This window comes from Leopardus geoffroyi, chromosome B1 (assembly GCF_018350155.1).
Source record: "Leopardus geoffroyi isolate Oge1 chromosome B1, O.geoffroyi_Oge1_pat1.0, whole genome shotgun sequence".
Lineage (NCBI taxonomy): Eukaryota > Metazoa > Chordata > Mammalia > Carnivora > Felidae > Leopardus > Leopardus geoffroyi.
The window spans coordinates 160,534,865-160,546,353 of NC_059327.1; the positions used below are offsets into that span (position 1 = coordinate 160,534,865).

General features: G+C 38.5%; 1 long non-coding RNA gene across 1 annotated transcript; it reads right to left on the minus strand.

Annotated features, from left to right (window-relative positions):
• Positions 1 to 356: 356 nt before the first annotated feature.
• Positions 357 to 10,910, minus strand: LOC123595962. The gene is made up of 2 exons (XR_006711454.1): positions 10,783 to 10,910; positions 357 to 492 (listed from the first exon to the last, which is right to left on the minus strand). It is a non-coding gene; the product is annotated as an uncharacterized LOC123595962 (long non-coding RNA).
• Between the last annotated feature and the right edge of the window lie 579 nt (positions 10,911 to 11,489).

Here is an 11,489-nt window from a genome sequence, read left to right on the forward strand (position 1 = left end):
ATCCAATTTGATCCAAGAGCACTAGGAGTTCTCAGCCAAAAATTTGTGCTGGACATATAACTGAGGCCTTTTTCTAGACATATTTAGTCTCGCCAACTACCTGAAAACATAATCTATAAAAATTCATATTTACATAAGCCAAGTGTAGATCTACTGTCTTTTAATTTTACAGGGCAAGTTACCCAAATTATACAGCCTTCAAATATTGAAAGAGTTCTAGAGAATTTATGCTCATGATAGAACTTTCCAGTTGGACTTTGTGTCTCATGGCCTCAGAAATCAGAAGCTATCATGGCACCACTTTTGACAGATGCTTTTTTTTCCCTCAGTATTCCTTTGTTTCAAGTTTCTGTTTAAATTTTAGTTAGTTAACATATAGTTAGTTAATGTTGGTTTCCAGAGTAGAATTTAAGTGATTCATCACCTACCTATAACACCCAATGCTCATGACAAGTGCCCTCCCATCACCCATTTAGCCCATCCCCCATGCACCTCCCATTCAGCAATCTTCAGTTTGTTCTCCGTATAGTCTTTTATACTTTGCCTCCCCCTCTTTTTTTCTTCCTCCCCCTATGTCCAACTGTTTTGTTTCTTAAAATCTACATATGAGTGAAATCATATGGTATTTGTCTTCCTCTGATTTATTTCACTTAGCATAATACACTCTAGCTCCATCTATGTCATTGCAAATGGCAAGATTTCACTCTTTTTGATGGCTGAGTAATATTATATGTATTTACCACATCTTCTTTATTCATCAGTTGATGGACATTTAGGCTCTTTCCATAATTTGGCAATTGTTGATGGCACTGCTATAAATATTGGGTGCATGTGCCCCTTAGAATCAGTATTTTTTTTTAATTTTTTAATGTTTATTTATTTTTGAGAGAGAGACAGTGTGGGAGCGGGCAAGGGGCAGAGAGAGAGGGAGGCACAGAATCTAAGCAGGCTCCAGGCTCTGAGCTATTGGCACAGAGCCTGATGCGGGGCTCAAACTCACAGACCGTGAGATCATGACCTGAGCTCGAGTTGGACGCCCAACTGACTGAGCCACCCAGGTGCCCCAGAATCAATATTTTTGTATCCTTTGGGTAAATACCTAGTAGTGCAATAGGTGAGTCATAAGGTAGTTCTATATTTAACTTTTTGAGGAACCTCCATACTGTATTCCAGGGTGGTTCCCTCACTTTTCAAACACATTGTTTGAAAATCATAGTTCGTACATATGGGGCTAATAATATTGTGACACGTCAAACCAAGTATTAGCCCACTCTTCCACTTTTGAAATAGCTGCCTGTCAGTTAAGACATAGATTTTCAGAGACCCTAATACAATACAAAAGATGCAGAACATTTGGAAATTTTTAAACATTTAACCACTTAACTGCTATATTAGAGGTTATGGAAAGGATGTGCAAAAGAGATTATATGGTTAAATCAGTAATTCTTGGCTGTGAGTAATTTTGCCCTCTAGGAGACATTGGCAGTGTCTGGAGACATTTTTGGTTGCCAGAACCTAGTGGGGAGAGGCCAGGGATGCAGCTAAGCCTCCTACAATGCACAGGACAGCCCCCACAATCAAGATTTATCTAGTCCAAAATGTCAATAGCACCAAGGTTAAGAACCCCTAAGTTAAGACGATTGACTTCCAAAGCCTCTTGATTCTATACTCCATCATGTTTGCTTATCAACCCTTTCCATGTACATTAACATCAAATTTTCTTAGTGCTCAGTAAAGAAGTACCATAACAAAGTCTTTCACTGAGTGAAGAGACTAATGAGCTGAGTGGGACAAAAGCAGTTATGCAAATAAAAGTCATTTGGATAATAAATAAAGAAAAAAGATAGGAAAAAACTAAAGTAGTAGAAATATTGTGGTGTGGGAGGATCTTAACTGTCCTTGTGACTTTTTTAGAGCCCTGTTGGATCTTCCCAATAGCCTTGACCTCCAAAATGAAAAAACTGAAGTATACCATCATTTTGAAAGTTTCCATTAAACAGGAATAAGGTTAGTAATTCCTTCCTGACCACTCCAGGGGATGAGCTGTTGTGAATATTTAGAATTCAATGTGAGTGAGATGGACTTATTTAGATGGCTCAGAGGGGTGCCTGGGTGGCTCAGTTGGTTGGGCAACCGACTCTGCTCAGGTCATGATCTCACAGTTGATGAATTCAAGCCCCTTGTCGAGCTCTGTGTTGACAGCTCAGAGCCTGGAGCCTACTTCAGATTCTGTGTCTCCCCTCTCTCTACCCCTCCCCTGCTCACGCTCTGTGTCTCTCTGTCTCTCAATAATAAATAAACATTTTAAAAAATTTTAAATGGTTCAGAAGTCAGAAAATAGCTTCCGGGTTGAGGTGAGAAATCAGAACACCTATCCTATCTATTGTGCCTATTTCCTGCCTCTATGCATGGGTCTGTCATTCAAACTTCAAACACTTCATTAAATCTGTGAAATGGGGATTACTGTTGAATCTCACATAGCAAACATCTAAATTACAAAGTTATGATGATATGTAAAAGTAAAGGAACAGGAAGGTATAGTAGGTAAATACTAATTAAAAAAAAAAAAGCATGTGGGACAACTGGATATCCAGATGCAAAAGGATGAAGCTGAACAACTATCTCACACCACTTACAAAAATTAATTCAAAATGGATCATAGATCTAAAGGAAAGGGCTAAAACTATAAAACTCTTAGATGAAAACATAAGAGTAAATCTTTACATCCTTGAGTTAGACAATGGTTTCTTAGATGACACCCAAACGCACAAGCAACAATAACAAAAAATAAATAAAAGTAAACTACATCAAAATTAAAAACCTTTGAAATGATACCAGCGAGAGAGTGAAAATATGACCCACAGAATGAAAAAAATAGATTTGAAAATCATGTCTGATACATATGATTTGTATATGTATTTGTATTTGTATACATATACATTTGTATACATATACATATGTATATGTATTTGTATTTGTATATGACTTGTATTCAGAACATATAAAGAACTTATACAACTCAATAATTAAAAAGGCAGACATCCCAGTTTTAAGATGAGCAAAGGACTGGGGTGCCTGGGTGGCTCAGTCGATTAAGCATCCGACCTCAGCTCATGTCATGAACTCGTGGTTTGTGGGTTCGAGCCCCATGTCAGTCTGTGTGCTGACAGCTCAAAGCCTGAAGCCTGCTTCAGATGCTGTGTCTCCCTCTCTCTCTGCCGCTGCCCCGCTTGCACTTTGTCTCTCTGTCTCTCAAAAATGAATAAACATTAAAAAAAATTTTAATGAGCAAAGGATCTAAATAGATACACAAATAGCCAGTAAGCAAAGGAAAAGATGAGTAACACCATTAACTATCAGGGATACACAAATCAAAATCACAATGAAATACCCGCTAGATAAGAACATGTGTTGGTGAGAATGTAGAATAATTAGAACACTCATACATTGCTAGTAATGTTGTGAAATGGTGCAGCCACTTTAGGAAACAATTGGCAGTTCCTTAAAATGTTGAATATGAAGTTGTCATGTGACCCAGAATTCTACTCCAAGGTATATACTCAAGAGAAATGAAAACATGTCAGTGCAAAACATGTACATGAATGTTTACAGTAGCATTACTCATAATGGCCAAAAAGTGGAAACAATCCAAATATCCATCAACTGATGAATGAATTGAACAAAAATGTGTTATTATCCATACAGTGGAATACTATTTGGCAATAAAAAGAAATGAAATATTGATAAATCACACTGTATGGGTGAACCTTGGAAATCTTATGCTAAGAAAAAGAAGCCAGACATAAAGACCACATATTGTATGATTCTATTTATACCAAATGTCCAGACAGGCAAATGTATCTATAGAGACAGTAGTAGCTTCATGGTTGGAGGAAGAAAGTTGGGGGAAAATGGTGAGTAGCTCTTAGTATGAGGTTTCTTTTGGGGATGATGAAAATGTTCTAAAATTTATTGTGGTAATGGTTGCAGAATTCTGTGAATATAATAAAAATCATTAAATCATACAATTTAAATGGATGAATTGTATGAATAAATATAAATTATATTTCAATAAAGCTGTAGCAATATTAATACCTAATAAAAGAGATGTCAAGATAAAAGTTATCAAATGCTAAAAGGTACAAGCCAAGAAAGTAAAAAATTACAAAAAGGTACAAGCCAACAAAAAAACACAACAGTCCTGAAACTTTACATATCAAACAATAGAGCTTTTGAATTATTTAATCCAAAAACTGAGAAAAAAGGAAAAGTTAAAAATTTGCTCTTATAGTGGGAGACTTTTAACTTTTCTTAGAAATTCACAAATCACACAACAATAACCATACAGAATTAACAAGCTTGATCCAAAAGATAACAGGTAACCATACAGAATTAACAAGCTTGATCCAAAAGATAACAGGTATTGTGTCCTAGACAAACAGAAAATAATGTATTCTGGGGCACCTGGGTGGCTCAGTCGGTTAGGCATCCAACTTCAGCTCAGGTCATGATATCACGGGTTCCTGAGTTTGAGCCCCATGTCAGGCTCGGTGCTAACAGCTCAGAGCCTGGATCCTGCTTGGGATTCTGTGACTCCCTCTCTCTCTGCCCTTCCCTGCTCATGCTCTCTCTCTCTCTCTCTCTCTCTCTCTCAAAAATAAAATAAGCATTAAATTTTTTAAAAAAAAATACATTCTGTACAAAACTATTGGGAACAGTCACAAAAACTAACCAAGTTTTAGACCAAAAAACCGAAACCTCAATAAATTTCAAAAAACAAAATCCATGCAGGCAGGATTCTTTGATCAAAATTCAATAAAATGGGGGCATCTGAGTGGCTCAGTCGGTTAAGCATCCAACTCTTGTTTTTGGCTCAGGTCATGATCTCACGGCTCATGAGATAGAGTCCTACATGGAACTCTGCACTGATGGTGTGGAGCCTGCTTGGGATTCTCTGTCTCCCTCTCTCTCTGCCCCTCCCTCACTCTCTCTCTCTCAAAAATAAATAACCATTTTTTTAAAAAACTCAATATAATGGAAATTTGTAATACCTATGTGAAAAAGTTAATATTTCCTTTTAAATAAGACCTGTGTTGGGGCGCCTGAGTGGCTCAGTCTGTTGAGCTTCTGACTTCGGTTCTGGCCATGATCTCATGGTTCATGGTTCAAATCCTGCCTCAGGCTCTGTGCTGACAGCTCAGAGCCTGGAGCCTGCTTCAGATTCTGTGCCTCCCTCTCTCTCTGCTCCTCCCCCCGTCACACTCTGTCTCTCTCTCCCCCTCTCAAAAATAAATAAACATTAAAAAAAATTTTTTTAAATAAACAAGTCCTATGTTAAAAATAGGGTGACCATATTTTCCAGTTAACCCGGAACAGTCCTGACTTATACTTATTGTTCTGATATAATCTTTATATTTCATTGTCAAAAGTGTCCCAATTTGGATGATAAGTTATATAATGCCTCAGTTAAGAAATAATCCAGAACTGAAATTGGAATTTATTTAGAAAGCAATGACAAATAATGATGAAACACCTGTTGGGATACAGCCAGAGGTTCTCAGAGGAAATTTTGTAGCTTTTAATTAATATGTTAGAAAATAAGAAAGATTAAAAATAAACTAAGCATATAACTCAAAAATGAAAACAAATAAAAATAAAAAAGCAGAAAGAAGGAAGGAATGAAAAGAGAAGTCAATGAAATAGAAAACAAATCAAATAGTAGATTTGATCAATAAAATAGAAAGTTGATTCTTAGGGAAAAATTGGCCAGTGTCTGGTCAATCAGTAAAGAGACACACAAAAAAAGAAACACTGTACAAGAAAAGAGACATTACTAACATACAGATTTTTGAAAACTCTATATAAAATAGATGTTTCTGAAAAACTGAATTATCAAAACTGATTTGAGAAAGGGGAGAATATCTGAATAGATCAATATTTGTTGAAGAAATTGAAAAGGTGGTCAAATGTTTTCCTCAAAAATAGATGTCTACCCAGGTGATTTCATGAGTCAGCTCTAACAAACTTTTAAGGAGCCATCAATTCCCATGTAATGCACAGGATTCCAGAGCATGGGAAAAGAGACATTTCATAACTTATTCTAGGAGGCCGACATAACTATGACATCAAACTAGACAGTTCTGCTTTCACACAAAAGATGACTATGGGTCAGTCCTACTGACAGGCACAGATAAAAGATCTGAATAAAATACTAGAAAATCAAAACCAGCAGTGCATTAAAAATAATAACACAGTTCGAATTATACACTTAAAAATTGTTAATATGGTAGGGGGCGCCTAGGTGGCTCAGTCAGTTAACCGTCCAACTCTTGGTTTAGGCTCAGGTCATGATCTTGCAGTTCATGAGATTGAACCCTGCATCTGGCTCTGTGCTTACAGCGTGGAACCTGCTTGAGACTCTCTCTCCCTCTCTCTCTGCCCCTCCCTCACTCACATTCTCTCTCTCAAAATCAATAAATAAACTTAAAAAAATTGTTACTGTGGTAAGTTGTATATATATTTTACCACAATAAATTAACATTACAAGTATTGGGAGTTATTTCCCACTCCCAACTGAGCTCTTATTCTGCCATTTTAGAACAGAGGCCCTGACAGTTTTTGCTCTGGACTATCTTTCAAGAATGTTTGTCTAGCTTTGGAGGACATAGATAGTGTCACTCTAGCCCAGGGGGACAGATTTGTTTGCTGTCCAATATAAAAAGATAATGTCTCCCCTCCTCCCTTTCCCCGGGGAAAGGTTGGGCAGGTTTGCTTGAAGCTGCTTATAAAAGATGGAAGTTTCTTAATTTCTGGTTTCTCAGCTGTGATATAAACCCACTCTATGTGCAGCATCCATCTACGCCTACTTGTGTGATCCCCGTGGGATTTGGGGACATGAGGAATTGGTGTAAAACACATGTTGCCCACTGTGTGTGCAGTAATAAAGAGCTTTGTCTCTGATCCAGAAGTCTCGTATCTTCTGCTGGCACTTAAGAACCTGTGACAGGCTAACCTGCCAGGTTGGAATAGGTGAAAAATCTCAGACCACTCACAGTTCTTCACAGTTTGGGCAACAAGGATAGGCTGCTGACAGATGTGGAAGAGAAAGGATGAGGTTAGGGGATATAGGAAGATTACACAGAAACTGGTGGTGAATATTCTCACCCAATAGTCCGCAACACTCCTACAGTATTTTATTCAGTCCTGTTCATGAATATTTAGAATCTGAGCAATGAGAGGTGGGTTTGAGACAAATTGTCTGAATGGTGTTCTCTTCAGGTAGGATAGGAGATGCAAGCCTGTGGGGGCCCCAGATAAAAGGCAGTATGACTATGGCTGCTAGATCAAGAGATCTCTAAAGCTGAAATAAACGATGTCAGCAGGAAGGGTACAGAATTTTGGTTTTGTTGAGACTGGGCCACCATCAGCCACTTGAAAGTAAAAATCAGCACAAAGCTTTGCTTTCTGAGGAGAGCTATTCTCTGCCTCTGTGCCCTCTGATCTCTCCTTCCTTCTCTTTCCTGACCTCAGGAATGTCCTGCTACTTTAAGGGAGCAAATGATTGGGTCAAGGTCTCCCTGTTCCCATGGAAGACTGAAGGCCATACACACTCTGTACAAATATACTGAGGAACTTCAGGGAAGGAAGGGACTCAAATTCCTACAGCTCCTTTGGGTATAGACATCCAAGTCACCATCCTACCTGGTCCAAGGATGTTCAGATTTAACTGATGGTATTTGGACAGGGTTCTGAATGGGGACCAGAAGCTAATATGACTTTACTGGTAGGACTTTTTGGACTAATTCAATGCACTGTTGTCGCTTGCATGAATAGTAGGAATTGAGGTGTTATATGTTTATATTTCCATCTTGTGTCAGAGGGGATTAGCTCCATCCAGGAAGAGCAGAAAGTAGATATGCTTGTGGGACAAACTCACTGCCATTTGTCACTAGATGGTGAGCCAGGAGTTAGCATGCGTGCCTCTACTTCTGATTTCAAAGTTTTTACCCTGAAGATGATATCCTGTTGGTTGGCAAGTCAGAAGTTTCCATTTCAAGGCCCCAGACACTCACACTTAGCACTGGCAGGGCTGGCTGATAACTCTCAACAAAATTCAGAGGCGTGCTTGCCAACTAAAGTTTCTTGGGACTGTATGGGCAGATTCACAATGTTCAATTCTTCTGGCTGTATCTCCAGCCACGCCCCAACAAAAAGGAGGTTGAGCATCTTGTGGGACTTTGGGGGAACAGGAGATAGTGTGTGCCTCTACTGGGCATTCTATTTGGTCCTTTAATCAGCTAATTCACAAATCAGCATTCTTTGAGCGGGGCCCAAACCAATAGCAATGAATGCTTTCTTTGTCCCCTACAAAGAACCTACATTGCAGCCTGGCAAAAAAAATCATATGGTCTGCCTAAATCAAGAAACTGCAGTGGCTGGCAATCTAACCTGCTTCTATATCTGTCATCCCTGTCCATGTGCTATGAGAACATAAACATTCATGTGGGCATGGCTGCTCTTGAGCCATTTTGTCATGCCTAATTGCCATCAGTGGCCACTCCCAAACATGGACTCTGCCTTGTATATGTACAAACACACAGATAGGCACAATCTTTTTTTTTTTTTAGTACAATCTTTTAAAAATCTGATTGCTACAAATTCATAGGCTTCTCCTGACTGCTGAGCCACTTATGTATGCCTATCAAGGCTGCAACTACTCAGTGACATGGCTCATGTTTCTTAAACAAACCAGTGTAATGATGATCTAAATCAAGTTTCAAAAGAACCCCTAAACTAGAGTGACTAAGTGACTCTTTGGGCTGTCTGTAGAGGGGGAGAGATGGCCACAGCCTGTCTCTCTATTGTGGATGAGGGTTACTTTTTGGCTCATCTATTGCCCCATTAACAATATTACCAGAGATTAGCAGATCAGTCTACATTGCAGGACTCATAATGAATAACAGATTGACTTTAGACTACATCCTGGATGTCTAAAATAACACCCACTGATGCCCATATTTACTCAGAATCAGCTGTGTATAATCCTGGGAAGCATGATTGAGGTCAGTACTGCTGGTCAGCATCTTCCTGCTGCCTAGAATCTTATTGATATTAGCCTTAACTAATACTTCATGAGACAAATTGAACAGTTCTGGTCCCAGCCTCTTTTGGTCAGATTAAGCAGTGTGGCCATGGAGTGGCATGCTTATATAAGAACTTAAGTTTGGCCAAGAAGATATTGGGTCAAGGTGTAGATTATTTTTGGGAGAGGCTGCCATGGACTCAGAATATCCCTGTATATTCTTGTGGTGGGTATGCCAAGAATGCAAGGCCCTAACTGATCTTTACCCTGGACATTTTTCAGTATTGTGTTTGCAGTGAGCATTGTGTTTGCAGTGAGCAACATGGAGGGGTGTGGCAATGTCTCCTTCTGGGACACAGAGCAGGATTACTTATTGCTTGTTATCAAGGAAATGGATTCCCTAAACTTAGTGTTCCTAGGCTGTGACATGAACCTCTGCATGTTGGTATTCGTCTGGGCCCCGCCACACTTTCCCCTTGGTGTTTGGGGGGCTAAGGAGAACCAGATCAGACATGATGCTTATGCTGCTTGCTGTGCTGTGAGTAATAAAGGCCTCAGTCTCTGACCCAGGAGTCTCCTATTTTCTACCAGCATCTAGTAAACTGGGATATGTTAGCTTATTAGCTAATAATTAAGGAAAAATATGATCCCACACACTTATATTTGACTGTCTTTCAATTTCTTTAACACACATTGTTCTAGTTGAGCTCTATGTTATTTCTTGTACCAAATTTCAGCTTTTTTTTTATTTTCATGCACTAATTTCATACATTATATTAGCATATAACCATTCTTCATTCTTTTATTTTCTTGGACCTGATGTATTTGTAATTATTTTTCCCTTTTGTTTTGAATTTTGTATATTTTTCTTGGTAAGTTTTATTTCAAATAAAGTTTATTAATCAGTCCTTTTATAGATCCAACTCTTGGCTTGTTAATCTCAACTTTTGCAGTTGACATTACTGTTCTCTAACTCATTGTTTTCTATCCATCCTTATTTAGCTGTTATTTTGAGAAGGCAGAGAGCAAGGGTTGCTATTACTTTTTACCAATCTCTTTTTTTTTTTTTTTTTTTTTTAATTTTTTTTTTTTCAACGTTTATTTATTTTTGGGACAGAGAGAGACAGAGCATGAACGGGGGAGGGGCAGAGAGAGAGGGAGACACAGAATCGGAAACAGGCTCCAGGCTCAGAGCCATCAGCCCAGAGCCTGACGCGGGGCTCGAACTCACGGACCGCGAGATCGTGACCTGGCTGAAGTCGGACGCCTAACCGACTGCGCCACCCAGGCGCCCCAACTTTTTACCAATCTCTTGAATTAAATCCTTGTTCATTTGTTAACAGTTTTTATTTCTTGATTAACATATTTAAAGTTATAGTTTCCCTCTACTCCTACTTCAGCTGTGTCCCACAATTTTGATTCTAGTGGTTTATTTATCAGTCTAAGTTATTTCATCTTACGATTTTCATCTTTATTAAAGGATAATTTAGAAGGATAATTTTTAGTTTCCAAATACAATGAAGTTTTTCCTATCCTTTTATTATTTTCTGTTATTTCTTTTTTAATTTAATTTTTAAAAACTTAAATCCAAATTAGTTAACATATAGTGTAATAATGATTCCAGGAATAAAATTTACTGACTTATACACCCAGTGCTCATCCCAACAAGTGCCCATTGCTCAACCAGCTTATCCCCATACCCAACACCCCAGCAGCAACCCCCAGGTTGTTCTCTGTATTTAAGAGTTTCTTATGGTTTGTCACCCTCTCTGTTTTTATCTTATTTTTTCTTCCCTTCCCCTATGTTCATCTATTTTGTTTTTTAAATTCCACATATGAGTGAAATCATATACTTGTCTTTCTCAGACTGACTTATTTCACTTAGCGTAATACCCTCAAGTTCCATCCATGTTGTTGCAAATGGCAAGATTTCATTCTTTTTGATCACCAAATAATATTCCACTGATATATATACCACATCTTCTTTATCCATTCATCAGTTAATGGACATTGGGCTCTTTCCACACTTTGGCTATTGTTGATAGTGCTGCTATAAGCATCGGAGTGCACATGCCCCTTCAAAACAGCACTCCTGTATCCTTTGAATACCTAGTAGTGCAATTTCTGGGTCGTAGGGTAGTTCTATTTTTAATTTTTTTGAGGAAACTCCATACTGTTTTCCAGAGTGGCTGCACCAGTTTGTATTCCCACCAGCAGTGCAAAAAAGTTCCTCTTACTCTGCATTCTTGCCAACATCTGTCGTTGCCTGAGTTGTTAATGTTAGCCATTCTGACAGGTGTGAGGTGGTATCTCATTGTGGTTTTAATTTGTATTTCCCTGATGATGAGTGACGTTGAGCATCTTTTCATGTGCCTGTTACCCATCTGGATGTCTTCTTTGGAAAAAA